The 24,649-nt window shown below is 47.2% G+C and overlaps 1 protein-coding gene across 3 annotated transcripts in view; it reads right to left on the minus strand.

The window, feature by feature from the left end:
* Positions 1-24,649, minus strand: part of LOC115475423 (fatty acid hydroxylase domain-containing protein 2-like) — a 180,939-nt gene that overhangs the window by 74,971 nt on the left and 81,319 nt on the right. Inside the window, exon 1 of one of the 3 annotated variants that reach the window (XM_030211132.1) lies at positions 21,163-21,183. The exons of 1 other annotated variant lie outside the window; for it this stretch is intronic. The gene's annotated coding sequence lies outside the window, so the exon portion shown is untranslated. Of the gene's footprint in view, positions 1-20,390; positions 20,469-21,162; positions 21,184-24,649 lie in introns of those variants that run through there. One more of the 3 variants, XM_030211130.1, reaches the window with a different exon arrangement.

Consider the following 24,649-nt stretch of genomic DNA (forward strand, 5'->3'; position numbering starts at 1 on the left):
GCACGAAAAGCACAAACAAAGTGGTGTTTCTGCTCGGTTGAACCCGTGTCTGGTTGAACCCGTGTCTGGTTGAACCTGAGTGGACTTCGACCGCCCGGCGGCACTGAACCAGATTCGGCCGTCTGCTAACAAGTGCACATGTGGCAACGGCTAATATCCAGTGAGTGGGCCTCGACAAGCGACCGACCAAAGGAAAAGTGTTTGGACCTTAAAGAACGTATTTGTCCGGCGAGGCGCAACCGGATAGGTGATAGGCAAACGGTGAGAGGTGAGAAGACAGCGTGGTAAGTACGTCATCATTTTGTGGGGATTGTTTTTTGTATTCTTTTATTTGTGCTCTCTCTCTCTCTTCATTCTAAGACTTCAGATTAGAATCTGTTTAGCTGTAGTTATGCAGACTGCATTGGAGCAGGTCTCCACGGCAGTGCCGGCCTACAGAAACGAAATTTTAAAGTACCACCAGAAATGGGTTAATGGAACTAAAAATCCGAGCATCATGTGGCCTCAGTCAGGAAGTTTTGACAAAGAGATTTTAAAAGCTTTAAGGTTGTGGATAGAATGTACTAAGACAAAAAATGTAGTAGGGAGAGACATTTAAATTTGTGGAGACTATGGGATAATATGGCAAACAGTGGTTATGATCAGGCAACCCAAAACCCTCCGCCCTATGCGGCAGTCTCCAAGCAGTGTATGGTAGGGGAAGGGTCTGCAGCACAGCTCACAGATTCCAAACACCCAGATCAGCTGCAGCCGCCCATATGGCCTACTGCTGCTGGTTATAGTGTACCCATTCCCTCAGCCCCAGCTATAGATAGAACTGAAAAAGAACTACCGGCACAGCCTAAAGCACATGCCCATTTCCCCTTTCCTCAGAAACTACCAGCACAATAGGATTCTCTGGACAGTCCCAAGAATTAAGATATACAGTGCCTTTGAATTTAGAATTGGGGGGAGAACAAATAGACATTTAAGGGCTAATATTATTCATGATCTTTTCCTTTCTCCTCTCTCTCCCTGCATTTTCCACTGTATTTCTCTGCTCCTCTTTCAGCCATGCTGGCAAGAGCAAATTACTTTTTCCTCTACTCTGAAGACAGGGGCAGGGTCTGCTCTGCCCCCCTGTAGAGTTAAACAAGTGTGCCTTAGTAGGTGTTCAAATCTGTTGTTTACCTGATACAAATCCCATGTTACTTTGCCCTTTGTGTATACGGTCTCTAGATAAAAGTTTGTTTCATGATAGGCTTGCTAAAAAAATTCTTAAGTGTCACTTTCAGAGTGTGTTTAAGCTATTAGGAAATTAATTGGTCCACATTCCAGTATGATTAAGTTTGTTTTGACTAGATTGATAGAAAAAAAAAATGTGGTTCCATCCCTTTTATAGGGATGCCTTTAGTTTTAAAATTAGAACTAACAGGATAACAGAAATTGACACTAAGCGTTTTTTTCTTGAAAACAAAGTAAGACCTATAGATTTCTACAAATAGCAAGCAGTCCTGACACTTAAATGTTAAAATGAAGTGTTTATACCAACAGCTAGGAGCCAGAGAAGTTAATGCTGCATTTCAGCTCCTTTTATATTTATTGTGACCTCTTGTCAGGCAGGTTTTGTGTCTTTTCAGACCACAGATAGGGGTACTTTGTGAAAAACTATGGGGAACCAATTGAATAATTTGTTGCTCAGTCATCAGACTTGTGCGGCTTGTTTTTTTTATTTCTAGTTCACAGGTATTTCTGCATACTGCTGTTCATGTACCAACCTTGGAAGAAATGGTGGTTTTTCCTGCTTGCTCAGAGAAAATATGAAGGAATCTGTTTGCTCAGAGAAAATATGAAGGAATCTGTGAATGAGGGTCTTAAGAATGAAATAGCCAGAACAGTGGAGATATGTGACCTTGTGAATTAATTTCTGAATGTTTTTTTCCCTTTCAGACTGCAAATTACAAATTTAGGATTTTTTTTATTTTTATGAAATCAGGGTTTCATTCATACATGCCATCCAGATAATTTATAAAGAAATATTTTCTGACTTTTAATTTTATTTGAATGCGCTCCAAAGAGCTTCTCTTACCAGCTGCAGAGGTAAAAGATTCTCTAAAAGAGCATTTAAGAGCATTTAAAAATGTACCTTTTTTTTTTATTTCTGGAATGGCTACGCTGTGTTTTTATTCATTTGTGCACATATGAGCTCACAGAAACTGTTTTGGTATCCACTTGGATACCATACATAATTTTCTCCAAAGACAAGCAGGCTGATATTCTCACAAGTGGGTGACGCCACATCGGCCCCGGAGGATTTTAAAGCAAAATCTCAAAATCTCTTTACGGTGTTCCGTCGCGCGAGCGATCGTACTGCGCATGTGCGCACACCTCTTCCCGCTCGCTGTGCGGACACGCCCCTCAGTTTTTCTTTTTCCGCGTCTGAGGAGACACGGAGTTCGTTAGTGCTTCGTGTTTTCATCAGGTCCTCGGAGTAAAATCTCTTTTTTTATTTTACCCTTTTGGGTGTTCTTTATTTTTCATTTGTACTTTTCATGGCAGGCTCATTGTGGCTTATATATACAGGTTCTTTTTGTACCTGGGGCAAGAAAAAGTTAACTAATTGCCAGAGTCACAAGGGGCTGTGCCTGAAATGAAAACAAAGCTTATAAGCTTCTCTTTTCTTTTTTCTTATAAAAGTGCTGGTATATTGTTATCTGTGGGCTCTCTCTCGCCAGCAAATAAAACAAGCCCACATTTTTAGATCCATTTATTAAAACTTAAACAAATGGCTCTCGAGAGCTGTGAGAGCCTGCTTCAACACAAGTGGTGAAGGTGTATGTTAAGCAGGTGCAACCCTGGTCAGCCACTGAATGGGCAACCTGGTGACACAAAATCAGTGGTGTCACCTTTGAAGTGAGTCTCCACCCGCCTCGGCGTCTCCTGCTCTGCAGGTCATTCGGGCGCATCGGCGGACGTGTCTTGGGCCGGATCATCTCCCTGTGAAGCGCAAGTAGTGTCTCAAAGACGAGACTTATGCTACTTGTCAGGGATGCCCAAAGGAGATTCTGGCGGATCATCTCCCTGTGAAGCGCAAGTAGTGTCTCAAAGACGAGACTTATGCTACTTGTCAGGGATGCCCAAAGGAGATTCTGGAGTCTGACAGAGACCGATGCACGCTGGGTATAGTTATGCATCGAGTAGGTCTCCACCTGCCTCGGCGCCTCCTGCTTGGCAGGTCATTCGGGCGCATCGGCGGATGTGTCTTGGGCCGAATCATCTCCCTGTGAAGCGCAAGTAGTGTCTCAAAGACGAGACGTATTCTACTCTGCCAGGGATGCCCAAAGGAGATCATTCTGGAGTCCGACAGAGACCGATGCACGCTGGGTATAGTTATGCATCGAATAGGTCTCCACCTGTCTCGGCGCCTCCTGCTTGGCAGGTCATTCGGGCGCATCAGCGGGTGTCGGTACCATCGGTGCCCAGAGCTTTGCTCCCTCTGTTATGGAGGTATCGGGGCTTCACATCAGTCGGTGCCGAGAGCGTTGCTCCCTCTGTTATGGAGGTATCCTGGCATTGGACGTCGATACCGGTACCAGATATCAACGGTGCCATCGGTACCGGGTATCATCGGTTCCATGGATATCATCGGTACCGGGTGTCATGGGTACCGTCGGTACCGAGTATCATCGGTACCATGGGTGCCGTCGGTACCGAGTATCATCGGTGCCATTGGTGCCGTCGGTGCAGAATGTCATCGGTGCGTCGGTACCGAGGAGTATCAGTGCCAGGAACATTGGTACATGGGTCCCGTCGGTACCGGGTCCCGTCGTCACCGGGTATCATCGGTACCATGGGTACCGTCGGTGCCGAGTGTCTTCGGTGCATGGGTGCCGTCGGTACCAGGTGTCATGGGCACCATCGGCACCAGGTATCTTGGGCACCATCGACCATCGGTACCAGGTATCATCGCCCATCGGTACCGAGTATCATGAGTACCATCGGTATCGGGTATCGTCGGTACCATGGACAGGTATCATGGATACCGTCGGTACACGAGTACCATCGATACCAGATATCATGACCAGGTACCATCGGTACCATGAGTGCCATTGGTACCAGGTGTCTTGAGCACCGTCGGTACCATGTGTACATCGGTACCGTCGGTGCTGTTGGTGCCGGATATCATGGGTACCATCGGTACCACATGTCAAGGGTACCATCGATACCAGAGTATCATGGGTACCATCGATACCAGATATCATGACTATCATCGGTGCCAAGTACCATGGATTCCATTGGTACCGGGTGTCATCGGTACCATGTGTATCATCGGTACCGTCGGTGCCATGGGTACTATCGGTACCATCGGTCGCATCTCTGTTATGGAAGTCACCTGGCAGTCTGGTTTCGATTCCCTTGCATTTCCAGATTTTGTCCTTGGCTTTGGGACCATGGGTACCATTGGATGCCATGGGTGCTACCGCCTCCTGCGGCATCTAGCTTTTCACCTGGTCTCCTTCACCGATGCTGCCTCTGGTATGGGTGTTCGCAGCCTACTGGGGCAACTTCTTGACCCCGTCGTAGAACTTACCGCGCCTCCATACCTTGGCTTCCAGGCCCAGAAATGCATGTTAAGAACAGCCAGTTTGCCTACAGGAGAACATAATTTTCCATAGCTGTTCTGGTATAATTGTATGTATGACAGTTGCTCTATACTGGTCAATGTTTGGATCTGAGCTGCTCTGTTTGAGTAGTTAGCTCAGTTCAATGATGGTTCATCTGATGAACATGAAGGTCATGGGGTTTTCTCTGCTGAGAATCCTCTAGATCTTCTATCTGTCTTGACATTACAGTCGAGATTGTGAATCAACCCAATGCAGATGCTCGAGGTCCTGGACTACCATCTTCATCTGAGTCTTCTGCCACTCAGAACAGATAGGAGTTCTAAGAACTTGCTTCGGCGCCCCCGGGGCCAGAGCATACATCCTTAGCCTCCTTTGGGGAATGGCGTACCAGGCTGGCATGATCGCGTCCAAAACCAAGTCCTGCCAGATCTATAGGAGCATTCCCACCGGAGTAGGCTACACCTTTTCACCAAGTGGTCAGGTAGCACACGGTGTGCTGCAAGTTCCTGTCCAATGGCATTTCGACACTTGTAATGTAACACCTAGATTTCTGCTCTAGGTACAGTGATGCGCAGACTCTCATGACTGTGTGCCTCTCACCTGGAGGAGGAGACTCAGCAGAAAATTGTAGATATGCTGTGCATACACTTCCTCATCTCGGAAGTTCTTTAAAGAGAAGAGTAGTTTTCCTTGTGCCTTAAGGGGTCGTACGTATACTCTTACTTCTCGACAGCCGGTTCAGGCTATGCCTCAGCACGCTCGTTCTAGTCAGCGGCGTGCACCTAATCAGACTCCTGCAGCTGTTCCGCAGGAACCGGAGAGGGGTTTTTGACTGGCTCCAATTCAGCATAGCCAATATAAAAAAAAAAAAAACGTCCGTACCGGCCAATCTGCATTCTCAATCTGGAATCAAACCCTCCACATTGTTCATTGGGAGCTTAATCCTTTAGCTTCCATCATCAGTGAGTACTTGCAGAGGAACTCTCTGTCTTTCTCAGTGCAATGCAGTCGAGCCCGTTCCACCAGGACAAGAAGGGTTGAGTTTCTATTCCAGGTCCTTCCTTGTGGGTTGCGTCCCATCATAGACATAAGAGGCCTAAACAGATTTTCGTTCAGGATAATTTCCCTGGGCATCCTTCTTCCCATACTTCAGGAAAACGATTGGTTATGCTCTCTGGACTTACAGGATACTTATACTCACTTTGCGTCCAGAGTATGTTTTTCCTAGTGCCTGGCTGTTCTGTAGCGTATCTTCATGGACTGGGAGTGCATGTGTTCCCTTAACACCCATGGCACTTTTGCACATGACATCCGCTCGGTGCATCCTAGCTTCCCAGTGGTATCAACTTTAGGGTATCTAGAGGATGTGACCCAACTGTTTGCCAGTCTTCGGAATTCCCCTCAGAGGTGGTTAATTCTCTCCATTTTGATTCTGAGGCTTCCCGTCCACCTTATTCAGTCAAAAGCTGCTCACGAGGGTTGCATCCCTCCTGGCTATCCAACCAAATTATTTTAATTCAACCAAACAATCGGGTTGTGATGTACTCGATAACAAAGGAGTACTGGATCTTGTCCTCTGAGTCAGGATGCCATGCAGATGTAGCGGTGGGCCCGCCAACGCGGCATGTTTTCTCCAAGCCATTTATCTAATTGGCGAAAACAGCAGTCTGGCCGACAGGCTGAACAGGATAATGCTACAGTCATGGTTGTTGAGCATGGCTGTAGCTCGAAAGATCTTCCGGGAGTGAGATACCCCCTCAGTGGATCTTTTTACTACTTAGTCCAATCACAAAGTCCCTCAGTTCTGTTCCAGGCTGCAGGTTCACGGCAGACTATCATCGAATGCCTTTCTCCTTCTTTGGGGGACAGGTTTTCTGTATGCGTATCCTCCCATACATCTGGTGGAAAAGACTTTGCTGATTCTCAAGCAAGATTGTGGAGCCATGATTCTGATTGCTCCTTTCTAGCTACGTCAGATACGATTCCCTCTTCTTCTGGAGTTGGAATGTTTTCCAGCTCTCATTACGCAGAACGAGGGGGCACTTCTACATCCCAACCTCCAATCTCTGCCTCACACGGTCTGGATGTTGAATGTGTAGGTTTCGTTGAGTTTTCCAGAAGAGTGTCTCCCGACTCTTGCCTGCTTCCAGAAAAGATTTCACAAAGAGATGTTATTCTTTTCGTGGAAGAGGTTTGCCGTCTGGTGTGACAGCAAGGCCCTAGATCCTGCCTCTTGTCTTATACAGACCTTGCTTGAGTTCTTTCTACACCTGTCTGAGTCTGGTCTCAAGACCAACTCTGTCAGTATTCATCTTCGTGCAATGAGAGCTTATCATCAACGTGTAAAAGGTCAGCCTTTAGCTGTCCACTTCATGAGAGGTTTATTTCTCCCCCAGTGTTGAGAAAATTCCTTCTATGTGTCTAGGGGGGATTATTTCTGTTAAGCTTAGCACAATAATTTTCACAGTTGGCTCTTATGCTTCGGTCAGAGCCCCTATCACTCCTTATTCAGTATCTTGGGGTCTCAATGTCGTTTTCATCCAGCTGCTGCAAGCTCAATTCGGGCCACTGGATTCCTGTCATCTGAAGTATTGGACCTGGAAGGTCATTTTTTCTTAGTGGCTGTTCCTTCAACTCGTAAGGTCGGTGAGCTTCAGACTCTAGTAGCTCAAGCGCCTTACCTTACTCCTCATCTTTACAGAGTAGTTCTCCGCATGCAGACAAAGTTCTTATTGGCGCTGCTATCAGAGTACCAGCTGATCCAGTCAATTGTCTTGCCAACATTCTTTCTCCCTCATCTTGCAAGCCCTGGCGAAAGCAAGCTGCGCACTTTTTGCGTGGAGCAGACGAGCTCCCTCGGACTGTCCGCCCAGTTGTTTATTTCTTTAATGCCAGTTGCTGTCGGAAACCGCATCATTTCTTCTTAGCTAGCAGATTGCATCTCCTTCATTTTTGTCCAAGCTGGACTGACTCTAGAGAGCCATGTCACGGCTCACAAAATTAGAGCCATGGCTGAGTCGGTGGCTAATCTAAGATCAGTCACTATTGAAGAAATCTGCAAAGCTGCGGCGTGGTCATTAGTCCACACATTCACATCTCACTACTGCCTTCAGCAGAATAGCCGACGCGTCAGTCGGTTTTGGCCAGTCGGGGCTGCAGAACTTCTTTGGGGTTTAGAATCCAACTCCAACCCTCCTAAGCCCATGTTTGTTCTGTTCCAGGCTACACTCATTTAGATGTTTCTTCTTTTCAGGTCAATTTTTATTCTGGCCTCGCCGTTGCGAGACTCAATTGACCACTGTTTGTTGTGTAAGCCTGGAAGCTAGGGATACCCCACTTGTGAGAATATCAGCCTGCTTGTCTTTGGAGAAAGAGTAGTTACTTACCTGTAACAGGTGTTCTCCGAAGACAGCAGGCTGCATATTCTCACAAACCCTCCCACCTCCCCTTTTGGAGTTGTCTCCTTTATCTTTTGGATATAACTGAGGGGCGTGTCCGCACAGCGAGCGGGAAGAGGTGTGCGCACATGCGCAGTACGATCGCTCGCGCGACGGAACGCCGTAAAGAGATTTTGCTTTAAAATCCTCCGGGGCCGACGTGGCGTCACCCACTTGTGAGAATATGCAGCCTGCTGTCTTCGGAGAACACCTGTTACAGGTAAGTAACTACTCTTTATTGTGTATAATACTGTGTTTACTTGCAGATTAAGTCCACTCCTGAATCCAACAAGACAGATCTGATATATGGCCTCTTCAAACTTTGTCTTTTGTTTGTTTGTGTGTGTTTTGTGGGACCCATCAGATACATTCAGTATAAGTGACCATTCCTGATTTTTCTAATTTTGTGGATAGTACAATCAGTGTGTAGAAGTAGTTTCTCTCCTGAATACATATTGGTTGTGTGTGAAATTTAACAAAAGTGTTCTGTTCTGAATGTCCTACTAAACACATTAACTATTTGTGTTCTGCCACTAATCAACAGTTTTAGTGAACACAGGCAGGCTGTAAAGTTTCCTTTCCCGCCCTCTGCACTGTAAGGGTCTCTCCCTCCCTGAAGTATACCTATATCTGATACTACCCTTTACCTGGATAGTATCCTTTGCCCCATTTTTTTCTCTATCTGTCTCCCAGAATACTGATGATGTCTCTTTTATTTCTCAATAATACCCAGAACCAGAATTGCCATTGGTGCCAATTTATCCCTAACCAACTAGCGGATCGGGCCTACCTGAGAAATCACCGATCCCGCCTATGAACTAGCCTTGATCTAAGAGTCCACTTAAAGTCTGCCAGTCCACACCTTCTGTTGTCCAGAAGCAGAACTCTGATGCTTGCTACCACCTTTCCATGCTGCACTGCCTGCACCAGACTGATCTCACGCTCTGAACATCTATACACTACTGCTGCAGAATGTTATTTGCTTTTGTGGACTTAATGGACTCATTTAAATGACCACTGCACCTTCCCTTCTCAGTACTATTTTGCCTGATGTTGTATTTCTTAAGCTACAGTATTTTGTGAAGCAGTTGAAGTTTTATTTTTTTGGTAGCTGCATTCCACTTTCATGCCTCTTTTGCCCTGTGTTTTATTTATTTCTGTGTGGACCTCACTTGCACAGCCCTCATGCTACATTTACATTTCTGGACACTCACTGGTTTTACATTTTGGTTTTCTGGGAAAGTTATGTTTGCCTGCAAATTACTGAATTACCTCTAATGTGGGAAACACAATGCAAATTATCCTCTACCCCTGCCAGGTATTTACCTTTCACTTTTGCTATCTTTCCTTTGCTCTATGCTATCCCTTTGCTGCCCTACCTTTTGGAATAAAATGACCTGTAAATCCCATGCCCAGCCAGTCCTGCACATCTCTCTGATTGTGTGGGCTGTGCACCCTTTGTGCCTAGTTCTAACTTGGCCATCCCCCTGTCCCCTAGTCCATTACTGATAATTTAATTGTTTTCTCTCTAAAGATGTTTTCCCTACTTACACTCTGTCATGTCATAGTGGTTCTATATATGAACATGCTGAGTTCTGATCTTTCCTTTAATTTGTTCTCTTTTGCTTTTTTTCCTTTTCTGCTTACCAACAATGGCTCAGTCCCAGCCATCTCTTAATAACTCTGCTTTCTTTTCCAGTTACCTAGACCCCCTCACTGCCTGCTTGGCAGCCTCTAATATGCACTATGTCCGCACTGGTAATCCTGGCCTTTCTATGGTCAAATAATTGGAGGCCTGCCCTATACCTCCTCCAACAATCCTTACACTTTTTGTAGATTCTAGAATGAATGCACATCTGTTGCATTGTCTATGTAGCTAATGCACATGCTAGGTTATGAACCCCAGATAGGTGGTAGAGAGGTTGGGAGGCGGGTCTGTGCCCTGAGGGTGGCAGATACAAATCAAGGTCAGATAGGCACATAGAGTAATACTTAGCAGGTCTTTCTATGCCGTCATCTACCATGTTAGTATATTTTTAGTGGGACACTAATTAGGTTTGTGGTTCTTGGGCTCACCAGGCCTGGCCTCCTAATGGAAAGATACAATTACAAAGGTCTATTAGACATGTCCGGTTGGGATACTTTCACCTCATGGTTCTCTAGTTTAGGTTCCCATTTGTCTCTCTTTATTGGTTTATTGTGCATTATTGTTGTTGTAATTATATCTTGCTGTTTGTTAGGATGCATTACTCCCTGCTTGAGAAAAGTATGCATTCCACCCAGAATTCTGTTCATGTCTGCAAATTATGCTTCCAGAGGTTCCTATACCACTACACTGACTACAGACCCAGATACACTGAGTCCTTCTCCTTCTACAGGTGTTTAATTAATTTTCTCTTGTAGTGACAGGTCTCTCTCTCTTTCTTTGAAGTGCCTATTTTTTTACACTAACTACAGACATGGGCTCTGCTTCCTGAAAGTTCCCCTTTGCGCCTGGTCACTGAAGCTGAGGCAGTAATTATTATTGCAGAGGGGGGGGGGAGTTGTTGTAGGATTGTTGTAGGAGGTGGAAGGCCTCCAAATATTTAATATACAGAATTAATTTTCTCATATTGGACAGAGAGGAATGAAGGCTTCTTTCCTTCCAAATCATGAGAAACAGAGCTTGCTGGAATAGCAATTACACTTTACCTCCCCCCTCTTGCCAAGCCAGGTGAATTGTAAATCTGAATTGCCCCCAATCTCACCCATTAAGTGTGACCGGTCTCAGGGAAATTCAGGTGACAGAATTCTTTTCCCATGCCCCTTTTAGAATATGGGGAAATACTAAGATAAAAGATTATAGGTTCTGAGAAATATATCCTTGTGCGAGAAAAGCTGTAAAGATGGACAAACAGACCAAATGTTTTCCTCAAAACAGATGCTATGTATTTCTTTATTGACAGGAGATCCTGACTGACTGTGGGATACTAATTGAGGAGGTGAGGAAAGCCCTCCCCTCTCTCTTGCTCTTTTGTACTGTAAGGGAAAGAAAGTTCTATATATTATGTCTTTGTCAGATAAGAAGTTGGTCAGTGTCTAGTGCACTCTGCCCCATGCCAGGGGATGGAGAGCCTGACCTGATCATTTCCATTGTCCTTTCATGTTTTTTCTCCTCTTTTCTATACTAGACTATACTTGAATATTTTCCATATCATCATGCTGATCAATCCATAGACTGGTGGGTTGTGTCCATCTACCAGCAGGTGGAGATAGAGAGCAATCCTTTTGCCTCCCTATATGTGGTCATGTGCTGCCGGAAACTCCTCAGTATGTTCTCTATCTCAGCAGGTGGTGGTCACACACAGCAGCAGCTCTGGCTAGGTCTCCAAGCCTAATTTTTAGGTTTTGTTGAGTACCTGGGGTTGAGGGCTCTTCTTGAGCAAGTGCAAACCTGGTGGCGCCAGGTCCCTCCTTTTCTCCCCCCTCCCGCTGGCTCCGTTAAAAAAAAAAAATTTGGACGTCCTTAAGGGCGTTTATTTCGACGTTTATTTAGACGTTTAGTGCAGCTACTCACTGGGACACCAGGTCGTTACAGCTCGGAGCGAGAAGCAGGTAATTTTTACCTTTTTATAGCGGGCAGGGGGTTCCCCGATCGATCTCCACGTGGCCTATGGTGTCGGAGGGCGAGGGCGCGAAGAATCGCTCCCCGGACCGCGTGTGCGCTTCTAGCGGGGATGCGGGGGTCTTAAAGTCTGATTCGCCCTTGTTGGGTGTCAGTTCGGAGGCCGGTCAGTGTCCCGGGTCTTCCTCCGGTGCGGCGGTTTTTCCCGCCATAAACGCCCATCCCCCGCTGCTCGCCTCCGCCATCTTGGCCGGCCACTCTGCTCGGACGGCTTCTTCTTGGGCCGCCCTTGAGCTGGGAGACGTTAATGCCATGGCCGCCCTTGATTTGGGCGACGGCAAAAAAGCGGCTAAAGTTAAGCGCCGTTCTTCCCGCGCGGCTCCTTCGCGGAGTGTCACGCCGGACGCCATCTTGGATGCGCAGCATGTCTCTCCCCTGCTCTTGCGAGCGCCGGTTGAGGGTGCGTCTAGGGCTGTGGCCCAGGCTGCTGAAGTGCACAGTCTGGGGGGTTTCTCCCCCGAGTTTATTTTGCTGCTGCATCAGGCCTTCCTTATGCAAAACGCTGCCCCTTCTCCCTTGTCCGATAAAGGGGTTGAGGCCCCCGGAAGTAAACGCCCTCGGGTGGATTCCCAGGCCTTAGAGGACTCTGTTTCCTCTGATGTAGATGAGGGCAGCGTATCTGAGTTCTCCCAACGGTCCTTTGGGGATTCCTTGGAGGAGACGGATTCCCGCTCGGATGGAGCGGATGACCCCTCTGCAGCGCGGATCTTTCGCTCAGAGGATTTGCCCAACCTGTTAGTGCAGGCCATGAGCATTTTGAAGATTTCCTCTCCAGAGGGCGTCTCTCCCTCAGCCCCTGTTGGCTCCGCCATTATGCTAGGGACGAAGCGCCCGCCTAGAACCTTCCACGTGCATGATGCCATGCACACCTTAATTTCGGCTCAATGGGATGTCCCGGAAGCGAGCCTCAAAGTGGCTAGGGCTATGTCCCGCCTCTATCCTTTGCCTGAAAGTGAACGGGAGGCCTTTCTTTGGCCTACCGTGGATTCTTTAATCACTGCGGTGACTAAGAAAACGGCGTTGCCGGTGGAAGGTGGCACGGCCCTAAAGGACGCCCAAGACAGAAGATTGGAGGCGGCCTTAAGGTCGTCCTTTGAGGCGGCTGCCTTAAGTTTGCAGGCCTCAGTTTGCGGCTCCTACGTGGCCAGGGCGTGCCTGACGATTGTGCAGCGGGCTTCCCCCTCGGATCCTTCCTTGAGGGCTGATTGGCCGGCCCTGGAATCGGGCTTGGCTTATTTGGCAGACTTGCTGTATGATGTCTTGAGAGCCTCGGCTAAAGGTATGGCTCAGACAGTCTCTGCGCGGCGGTGGCTTTGGCTGAAACATTGGTCTGCGGACCACGCCTCTAAGTCCCGCCTGGCTAAGTTGCCTTTTAAAGGCAAGCTGCTCTTTGGGGTCGAGCTGGACAAAATTGTGACCGATCTCGGCACATCTAAGGGCAAGAGGTTACCAGAGGTCAGGGCTCGGGCCAGTGCTCGCCCCAGTATCTCCAGAGGACGGTTTCAGGAAGCCCGTCGGTACCGCCCGGGCAAGTCGGGCTCCTCTGCCCCCTCTTCCTTCAAGAGGAACTTCTCCCCCAAGCAGCATTCCTTTCGCAGAGACCGCCGTCCCGGAGGTGCACCCTCCGGTCTTCCCCCAGGGTCTCGTACCCAATGACGGGGTCCTGGTCCATGGCCCAGTGCAGATTGGAGGACGCCTGTCCTCGTTTCTGGGCGAGTGGACCAGGGTAACTTCAGACGCTTGGGTGCTGGAAGTCATCAGAGACGGCTACAAGCTAGAGTTCTGCCGACCCTTAAGAGACGGGTTTGTACTCTCTCCCTGCAAGTCTCCGGTCAAAGCTGTGGCAGTGCAGCAGACCTTGGACAATCTGATCCGCCTGGGTGCGGTCGTTCCGGTGCCAGAAAATCAGCTTGGCAAGGGACGTTACTCCATTTACTTTGTGTTACCAAAGAAAGGAGGTTCTGTGCGGCCTATCCTCGACCTCAAAGGGGTCAATCGGGCCTTGAAAGTTCAGCACTTTCGCATGGAGACTCTCCGCTCTGTTATAGCGGCAGTGAAGGCAGGGGAGTTCCTGGCATCCTTGGACATCAAGGAAGCGTACTTGCATATTCCCATCTGGCCTCCTCATCAACGCTTTCTGCGTTTTGCAGTCCTGGGCCGACACTTCCAGTTCAGAGCCCTCCCGTTCGGGTTGGCTACTGCTCCGCGGACCTTCTCCAAAGTAATGGTGGTCATCGCGGCCTTCCTGCGAAAGGAAGGAGTACAAGTCCATCCTTATCTGGACGACTGGTTGATCCGAGCCCCTCTTATGCAGAGTGCGGCAAAGCTGTGGACCGGGTGATTGCTCTTTGAGCTCCCTGGGGTGGATCATCAACTGGGAGAAAAGCCAGCTGCGCCCGACTCAGTCCCTGGAGTATCTGGGAGTTCGATTCGACACCCAAGTAGGCAGAGTGTTCCTGCCGGACAATCGGATTGTCAACTTCAGGCTCAGGTGGACCAGTTCCTAGTAGCCTCTCCGCTTCGGGCTTGGGACTATGTGCAGCTGTTGGGCTCTATGACGGCCACGATGGAAGTAGTGCCCTGGGCCAGGGCTCATATGAGACCACTACAACACTCTCTGCTGCAGCGCTGGACTCCGGTGTCGGAGGATTATGCTGTGCGCCTTCCCTTGGACCCAGCAGTGCGCAAGGCGCTGAGCTGGTGGCTGAAGACAGACAAGTTGTCTGTAAGGATGCCTCTTGTGACCCCGGAGTGGATTGTCGTCACGACGGACGCCTCTTTGACGGGCTGGGGAGCCCACTGCTTGGGAAGGACAGCGCAGGGGCTCTGGTCTCCTGCAGAGGCAAAGTGATCTATCAACCTCCTGGAACTCAGAGCCATTCGGTTGGCGCTTTTGGAGTTCCTCCCGGTACTGGCGTTGAAGCCAGTACGGGTCCTGTCGGACAATGCCACGGCTGTGGCCTATGTCAACCGCCAGGGAGGTACCAAGAGCGCCCTTCTAGCCAAGGAAGCCATGAATCTATGCCAGTGGGCGGAAGCGAACCTGGAACAGCTGTCAGCGGCCCACATTGCCGGAGTCATGAATGTCAAGGTGGACTTTCTCAGTCGCCATACCTTGGATCCCGGAGAGTGGCAGTTATCAGTTCAGGCGTTCTTGGACATCATGAAGCGCTGGGGCCAGCCGAGCCTAGATCTGATGGCGTCATCGGCCAATTGCCAAGTGCCGCGCTTTTTCAGCAGAGGACGGGACCCTCGATCTCTGGGAGTAGATGCTCTTCTCCAACAGTGGCCGACACAGGAGCTTCTCTATGTGTTCCCGCCCTGGCCTATGTTGGGCAGGGTACTAGATCGGGTGGCAAAGCATCCGGGCCGAATAATCCTGGTAGGTCCGGACTGGCCCAGACGTCCCTGGTATGCGGACTTGATCAGGCTCTCAGTGGACGACCCTCTGCGGCTGCCAGTGGAGCAGGGCCTGTTGCATCAGGGTCCCGTGGTGATGGAAGATCCCTCCCCCTTTGGTCTTACGGCCTGGCTATTGAGCGGCAGCGTCTGAGGAAGAAGGGCTTCTCAGACAAGATCATCGCCACTATGCTGAGAGCGAGGAAGCGCTCTACTTCTACTGCTTACGCCAGGGTTTGGCGTACCTTTGCAGCGTGGTGTGAAGCAGGCTCACTTTCTCCCTTCACTGCTCCAATTTCTTCAGTGCTGGCGTTCCTGCAAGAAGGTCTGGAGAAAGGCCTGTCGCTCAGTTCCCTTAAAGTCCAGGTAGCGGCTCTGGCTTGCTTCAGGGGCCGCCTCAAGGGTGCTTCCCTGGCTTCGCAGCCAGATGTGGTACGTTTTCTCAAGGGAGTTAATCACCTGCGCCCTCCTCTGCACTCAGTGGTGCCTGCGTGGAATCTCAACCTGGTGCTAAGAGCCTTGCAGAAGCCGCCTTTTGAACCCTTGTCGAGGGCATCTCTGAAAGACCTGACGTTGAAAGCAGTCTTTTTGGTGGCTATCACTTCAGCCAGAAGAGTTTCCGAGCTCCAGACACTCTCATGTCGAGAGCCTTTTCTGCAGTTCACTGAGGCAGGAGTGACTATTCGCACAGTGCCTTCCTTCCTGCCCAAGATTGTTTCTCGCTTCCATGTGAATCAGCAGCTCTGTCTCCCTTCCTTTCGTAGGGAGGACTACCCAGAGGAATACTCTGCTCTCAAATTTCTGGATGTGAGACGAGTCATCATCAGATACTTGGAAGTGACCAATGATTTCCGGAAATCGGATCATCTGTTTGTCCTGTTTGCAGGTCCTCGGAAGGGTCTGCAGGCTGCTAAGCCTACTGTGGCAAGATGGGTCAAGGAAGCCATTGCAGCGGCTTATGTGGCCGCGGGGAAGGTGCCGCCTATTCAGCTGAAGGCTCACTCCACTAGAGCTCAGGCGGCCTCGATGGCAGAGGCCAGGTCCGTCTCCTTGGAAGAGATATGCAAGGCGGCAACTTGGGCATCGGCCCATACCTTCTCCAGGCATTACCGCTTGACTGTGGCTGCTCGGGCGGAAGCCCGGTTTGGAGCTTCAGTGTTGCGGTCAGGGATTTCTATGTCCCGCCCTGGGTGAGTACTGCTTCGGTACATCCCACCAGTCTATGGATTGATCAGCATGATGATATGGAAGGTAAAATTATGTATCATACCTGATAATTTTCTTTCCATTAATCATAGCTGATCAATCCATAGCCCCTCCCAGATATCTGTACTGTTTATATTCTGGTTGCATTTCAGGTTCAAGTTTAGTCTTCAGTTCCTTCAGGAGGACTTCAAGTTTTTTCAATTGGATTCTTCAAGAGTTGAGACGAGTTTGTGTTACAGTGAGCTGCTGCATTCCTCTCCCCTCCGTTTTACGGGGCTGGATTGAGACATAAATTCTGCCGGCGCTCCCTCCCGCTTCGTGCGGCTGTAGGGCAGCTTTGTACCCCTCCTGCTTCGGCGGTGTTAGGGTCAGTCAGCTCCTCCCACGGTTGCGGTTGCAGGATAAGCCAGATCCCCCCGCATCGGCGGGGTGGTGTCCCTCCCCCGCTCCGCGGGGATGAGCTGGACGGATTCCCCTCCCCCACTTGTGTGGGGACGAGCTGGGTTAATTCCCCTCCCCCGTTTCGGCGGTGGTGAGCTGGGCAGAGTGTCCCTTTGTGGGTGTAATTCTCTAAGTGCTGAGTCCTGCGGATGGAGCTTGGATATCGACATACTGAGGAGTTTCCGGCAGCACATGACCACATATAGGGAGGCAAAAGGATTGCTCTCTATCTCCACCTGCTGGTAGATGGACACAACCCACCAGTCTATGGATTGATCAGCTATGATTAATGGAAAGAAAATTATCAGGTATGATACATAATTTTACCTTCTTTTTTTTTTATCCTAATCTCTGGATAATTAAATAAACCTGTGTTAACCCCAGGAAGTGCTTCCTTGGTCTCTTTTTGTCTTGGTTACAGTCTAAAATAGTGCTACCAGTTGTCTGGTTCTTTTAAGATATCGGTCGAGGGGATTGTATTTGTGTGAGTAGTGCCCAGCCGTGATTAGAGACTCTGGAGGCGTGGCACGAAAAGCACAAGCAGTGTCAACGACCACGAAAGGGATTCAGGCGTCATCGTTGATGATACGTTGAAACCCTCTGCTCAGTGTGCAGCGGCTAAGAAGGTAAATAGGATGTTAGTTATTATTAGGAAAGAAATGGAAAACAAAAATGAGGACATTATAATGCCTTTGTATCGCTCCATGGTGCGACTGCACCTCGAATACTGTGTTCAATTCTGGTCACCGCATCTCAAAAAAGATATAGTGGAATTAGAAAAGATACAGAAAAGGGCAATGAAAATGATAAAGGGGATGGGACGACTTTCCTACGAGGAAAAGCTAAAGCGGCAAAGGCTGTTCAGCTTGGAGAAAAGACGGCTGAGGGGAGACATAATAGAGGTCTATAAAATAATGAGTGGAAAGAGTAGACGTGAAGCGTCTGTACTAGGACTAGGGGGCATTCAATGAAGCTACTAAGTAGTACACTTAAAACGAATTGGAGAAAATATTTCTTCACTTAACGTGCCAGAGAATGTAGTAAAAGCAGTTAGCTTAGCGGGGTTAAAAAAAAGATTTGGATGGCTTCCAAAAGGAAAAGTCCATAGACCATTATTAAAATGGACTCGGGGAAAATCCACTGCTTATTTCAGTGACAGCATGAGACACTCCTTCATCAATTAATGAATTGTACATTTAGCTGGTTTTGCCCCATCCATTATCCAGTTGTGTATATTTCTAGAATAAGCAGCATAAAATGTATTGTATTGTTTTGGGATCTTGCAAGGTACTTGTGACGTGGATTGGCCACTGTTGGAAACAGGATGCGGGGCTTGATGGACCTTTGATGTGTCTCAGTATGGCAATACTTATGTACTTATGTAATGGAGACAAGGAGCAGAGACAGCTGGTGCGTCTTGATGTTCAGCAGATTTTGCTGGCCTACCTGAAATGGACAGAGAAGTCCCGTCCTTCAGTTCATCTTTTTGTCTTGTTTGAAGGCCAAAACAAAGAAGTGGCGACATCTAAGCCGACTGTAGCTTGAAGGCTGAGGCAATAGCCTCTCCTTAAGCCAATCTTCTTAAAGGGCTGCCGGTGCCTTCTGCGCTTAAGGCGCATTTCACGCAGGGCATGGCTTCACGTGGGTTAAAAGTGGTTTGATTCTGCCACTGGAAATTTGCAAAGTGGCAGTTTGGTCTTCGCTAGACATAGTGTATCAAGTCTTGTTAAATATAAACATAATCTATCGGTTAGATGTGCAAGCCAAGCAGGATGCATCCTTTGGGGCCAGGGTTTTGACTACTACTACTACTATTTAGCATTTCTATAGCACTACAAGGCGTACGCAGCGCTGCACAAACATAGAAGAAAGACAGTCCCTGCTCAAAGAGCTTACAATCTAATAGACAAACGTTGGATTCATGACAGATGATTGCTTGCATGGTATGGCACAATCTGGTGTGCTATGGTTGGTCTGTAGTGTCCTGAGATCAGCAGGGGCAGGGGTCCTGATAGAAAACAATTAACCTATCTGCTTTGTGACTTCAATACTGGCTGCCTGGCAACTGCACAGGGATTTTATGTAAGTCAAAGTTTTAGGGTTCTCACAGACTAGGCTGTTCACCACTAAACTCCCAGTCAGCTGACAGCCCCTAAACCAGGGAGGCACACTCCTGTTACTTCTGCTGTACCATAATATCAGTATGGTGTGTATTCAGGTTAAGATGGTTCTTATCTGACCATCTGCACTGCAGATTTAGTTATTAATCCTTTGTATCACCATACTCTGACTTTCTGCATACAAATATTATAGATCATAATCCATTCCAAAATGAATGTGCTCAAATGTACATAAATAGAAAAGAAAATAATGCAAGTAACCCGCAAGACAGAGGAAGAAATTGGAATGCCTGTTCTTTCAAAAAGCACTTTTGAGAGTGCCCCATCAAAACAATGCCATCCATTGCAAATCTAGCTTCTCAACACTTTTCACTGATAGGTGTGCATAACCCACATGCCATAGTCTGGAAGGCCTAAAAGAAAGAAAATAAGCAGGTAAGATCTAATTTACCCATTCTACCTGAATGTAACTCACCTTGAGCTACTACTGACAAGGTTGTGAACAAAAATTCAAATAAATTAAAAAAAAATCCAAATAAATAATGTATCCTTATCTGTGATTGCCCCAGATAACTACCTGGCTTGTAAACTCTTGAGAAAGGTAGTTTACTGCACCTGAATTCGTATTACCATTGTACACACCTCCATAGTACAGTATAAATATAAAATAAATATGATCAGCAGAGTTCACTATATTTAAATATTATCACAATAAAACGTATTTAAAGATTTACTAGTAACTAACACTGACTGTACAAATAATAAATGACATAATTCTATGAAAAATAGAGTAATAAAGTCAATAGTTCCATTCATCATGAAGCTCGCTGGCAGAGGTGGTTACTCAGTCCTGATCTTTACATCAGGGTCGCGCGCAAAAGATTTTTGCCGCGGTGGGGTGAGGGGGGTTGTCTATAATATGGAAAAAAAGAACGTTTTAAAAAGCAAAATCAAAGAAGATGCGAGAAATGAATTGTCACTAAAAACCGGGGGGAAAGGGGGAAACCATCTGAAATGAGTTTAGAAAATGATAAGCAGTAGTAGTATGGACTCTGCACGCACTGATCGGTATCTGTCTTTTAAAACTCACGCTCAAACTACCAAGATATGAAGGACAATCTCGGTCCGTCATTTCTTTCTGTTCACAAATCTCTAGTCTTTTGGAATCGTTTCCCCTGACCTTGCACGCTCAAAGCCCCTGATCAAGTTTTCTTTTGTTGCTGAACTCCTAATGTCATTTTGAAAATAACAACTGTTTCTGGAATCTTACAACATAAGAACATGAGTAGCCATACTGGGTCAGACCAGTGGTTCATCTAGTCCAGTATCCTGTTTGCCAAACACCTGGCCAAAAGCCAGGTCACACGCAGAAATCTTCCCTTTCCTTGTTTTATTATTTGTCTTTAGGAACTAATCTTCCTTCTCCCTTGATGTTAATCACAGAGTCTGGTCCCTTTCTTTTTTTTTTTTCTCCTGAGATTTTAGCCCTTCCCTTTTAGGATCAGTCGGAACCCCTTACCTTTGTTCTGCTCAAGCTCTGAAGCTCTTCCCGCCCGGTCTCCAGTCAGAAAGAACTACAGCTATTTAGCTACCGGGAGACCAAGTTGCAGTTGATTGGTTCTTCTTAGCATGTGGTATGAAGCTGGACATCTCCCATTATTGAACCTAGCAAAAGCCTTAAAGGGAAATACCTTTTGTAGGTGCTGAAACAAGAATGTTGCTGCGGATCAGCAAGGAAGCAAGCAAACAACACATCCATCATGCAAGTCTTTGCATCTTAAAAGTATGACTCTTTCTTATTATAAACTGTCAGAAAACTATCCAATTTAGAAGACTTGGGAAGCAGTAGTTTTTTTTAGTTGGGCTTGGATGGAGGGGGGGGGGGGGTCTGTCAAGCCAGGGATAGATGACATAAAGATCATGAGAGATCTGTTTGTTTTACTATTGAAATTTATGTGCTCACCTACCAAGGCAGACTGGCTTGCCAGTTGATCCTTAAATTTATTTATTTGCTACATTTGTACCCCACATTTTCCCACCTATTTGCAGGCTCAATGTCGCTTACATTATATTGCAAAAGATATAGTTATGAACAGGTTTGTTCTAAATTAACATATTACTATGTAAGAATTAAGGAAGATATGTCTGTGGAATAATTTACATAACACATAATGAAAAAGAAAAAAAATATGATCATATGGCTAATATGTTTATATTCCACAAATGGACAACTGGAGCAAAAATAGCAAAAGTATACAACAGAATTTTTAAAGATAAAGTGTTACAATTACACGCTTATGAATTAGGATCCAGATGGTTCACCATATTCTAACAGTCATGCGTTCGTCAGTGAAGGAACAGAGGCTGATGACAGGGGAGGGGAGGGGGGTAGAAAGGTGTCTGTGTATGTGTCTCTGATAATATTTTAACTCAAACTTTTGGGTTTACATGGGCACTTTTCCTCTCAAGTGAGGCACCTGGGAATTGCAGAGATGCCTGGCCCAAAAAGTGAAATTAACCATGCCAGCAAGTAAGACCAAAGGTCAATCTCTCACTACTTATTTCCTTCTTTGATTCCTCCTAATTGTAAAGAGAGTGAGTTGTGCTCCACAACCAGCAGATGGAGGCAGAGAACATGGACTTTTAGCGACATCTTATCCAGTATAATCTGATCAAAGCTCATGGTACCACTCTATAGTCTAAAACATATAAGTGAGATACATAATAAAGGAAGAATCACAACAGATAAACACAACCAGGAATAAATCTTGATATGTCCTGATCTAAACTCTGTACCCAGAGTACAACTGAAATTTTTATAGCTGCTCCCTGTTACTACTTCATCTATTGATTGGCATAGATAGGTAGCGTTTAGAGACAGACCCCTTATCGTTATTTGTAGTCTCCTCTCTCTCTCTCTTTGTTTCCCTTTTTTTCCTCTTTTGTATTTTCTAACTGTACCTTACTTTTGAGCTTGCTTTTGACTCCTTCCCAAATATTGAGGTTATTTCGTATGCTACTGCACTTTTCCTTATCAAAGCAAGTACTTGCATTGATTACAAATTGCATAAAAAAAAAGTTAAGAAATAAACCAAAGAAAAGAAAAAGACGCATAATATTTCATCAAATTGCTGTGCTTTTGATACTGAGTCTGTGGCAGGTCTGGTTTGGGGAATGTTAGCATTTCTGCAAGGGAATAAAGGCTCTTCACCCAACCTACACCACCCACCCATCCCAGGGTAGAATCTCCTATCTAATCTACCTTCTCCTTAGCCTTTCCCCTTTAATTAAGTGTCTTTCTCCTTATAAACGTACCTAAATCTGCAATACCCAAGCTGCAAAGGACTGAAATACAAATCATTACGTATCAATTTCTCCTACATAGGCACACACTGTGGAACGCATTGCCAAAAGCCTTGAAAACCAGTACGACTACCTAAACTTCCGGAAAAAAAACTAAAAAACTAACCTGTTTAAAAGGCATACCCTACCAATCCACTATAAATGCATGATCTCTGCAACACAACAAAACTAAAGTACGTAATGGACATAACACAACTCTTCCGTTGTACGATTCCCTAATGTGGCTCTGCCACATGAACGTTATCTTACCAACAACATCCCTTTGGATTTGTTTACACCGGAGTCTGCAAACGCTGCCTGTTCGTATGGTACCTTCCTTTCTGCCTAAGGTGGTTTCAGCTTTTCTCCTGAACCAGCCCATTTTTCTTCCTTCCTTTTGTAAGGAGGAGTTTCCGGACTCCTTTGGGCAATTGCGCCTTTTGGATGTCTGCAGGGCTCTGTGGCAGTATCTACAGATGTCATTATAGCCCGCTGGCTTAAGGAACTAATTTTTTCTGCTTATCTGCTTTCAGGGCGGTCGCCGCCTGAAGCGTTTTAAACAGGGCCACCGAGAGACTGGGCCGGGCCCGGGACAAGGCCACCCCTGGGCCCCCCCCCCAGGTCGCCGCCCGCTCCCCCCTCCCCCCCAGCTCACATCCGTCCACCACCGGGCTGGGCCCCTGCACTATATGTAGATCCTTCAAGAGGTAGTGTCATGATTTAGGCGCTACACTTTTTCTGATGTTTTGGTGCCACCTCAGTAAGGCCAAAACACATCTCTCCCTGCAAAACACTATACACAACTTGTGCAAAAACCCACTCATAACCTTACCAAACCATAACAGCACTAATTCCAAGGACAGGACGAGCTACAACCTTATGCGTGGAAGGCAGCACTATAATTACACCGGGATCTAAAACACCAGTACACAACCTAGTGAAACAAACAAACAAAAAAGGCTGCAAATATACACACTAGCAGAATACTGCACCTTGATCACACATGAAAAACACATGACAACAGATATGACCACAAGGAACTAGAAATAAAAAAATATGAAGGCAAAATACTGACCTGGAAAGTTACCTCAAGAAGTCAGACTCAGTATGCAGCAATACTAGAACAATGGAAACTTACATGAAAATATCACAGATGCACATTTCCAAAAGCTGACATATTCCAATTAATAAATTCTGAATAAAATATTTTTTTCTACCTTTGTTGTCTGATCATTTAGTTTTTCTATTCGCTTTGGTCTCAGCGTCTTCTGTTTAATGTAGTGTCTTCTTTCCATTTGATATTTTTGTTTCTCTCACCATGTCATCCTCCTCCTGTGTCCTTATGCGCCCTGTCTAGCATCTGTAGCCCTGTCCCTATCCTTCCCTGGTTTCAGCATCTGCCCTCAAAGTGTTCCGATTCAGCCCTTAAAGTCAGCAATTTCCCCTCCATCCATATCAGCATTCTCCTCACTCCCCTCCCTCCATCCATGTGCATCTACTTCCTCTGTCTTCCCTTCCTCCATCCATGTCCAGCATTTCTCCTCTCTCCCTTCCCTCCATCCAGGTGCATCTCTTCCTTTCGTCCTTGTTCAACATTTCTCCTTTCTTAACTGCCCTTCACTCCATCCATGTCCAGCATTTCTCCTCTCTTCACTCCCCTCCATCCATGTGCATCTCCTTCCTGACTTCCCTCCCTCCATCCATCCATGTCAGCAACTCTCCATTCTCCCCTGGCCTCTCCCTCATCCACCCGTATCCAATAAATTCCTCTCTCTCCCCCTGCCCCCTCCATTCATCCATCACCTGTTCAGCAATTCTCCTCTCTCCCCTGCCCTCCTGTCCAGCAATTCCTCCTCTCTCCCCTGCCCTGCCCTCCCCTCCTCTCCTGTCCAGCGATCTCTTCTTCCCCCTGCCCTCCCCCCCCCTCCCGTGATCTCTTCTCTCCCCACTGCCCTGCCCTCCCCTCCTGTCCAGCGATCTCTTCTCTCTCCCTCCTGTCCTCCCCTCCTCTCTATGTCCAGCGATCTCTTCTCTCTCCCCCTGCCCTGCCCTCCTCGTCCAGCGATTTCCTCACCCCCTGCCCTCCCTCAGCTCCCCAAAGCCCTCCTCACTCGCCATTCCTTTCTACCCACCCCTGCCATTCCTTCCTATCCCCTGCGCGCGTTTAACCATTTTACTTTTCTTCATTCGTCACCGGCACCGCTGCCATTCATTCTCACAGGCAGCGCCGCTCCCCTCTGCCATATCCATCTGGCCCTATGTTACGTAAACAGGAAGTGCATCAGAGAGGGCTGGATAGATGCGGCAGAGGGGAGCGGAGCTGCCTGTGAGAATGAATGGCAGCGCTGCCGGCGACGGATGAAGAAAAGAATGCTGCATGCAAGGGACGTGGCGCCGGGCCCCCCTGGAGGCCCGGGCCCAGGGAATTTTGTCCCC

Source organism: Microcaecilia unicolor, chromosome 8, assembly GCF_901765095.1.
Source record: "Microcaecilia unicolor chromosome 8, aMicUni1.1, whole genome shotgun sequence".
NCBI lineage: Eukaryota > Metazoa > Chordata > Amphibia > Gymnophiona > Siphonopidae > Microcaecilia > Microcaecilia unicolor.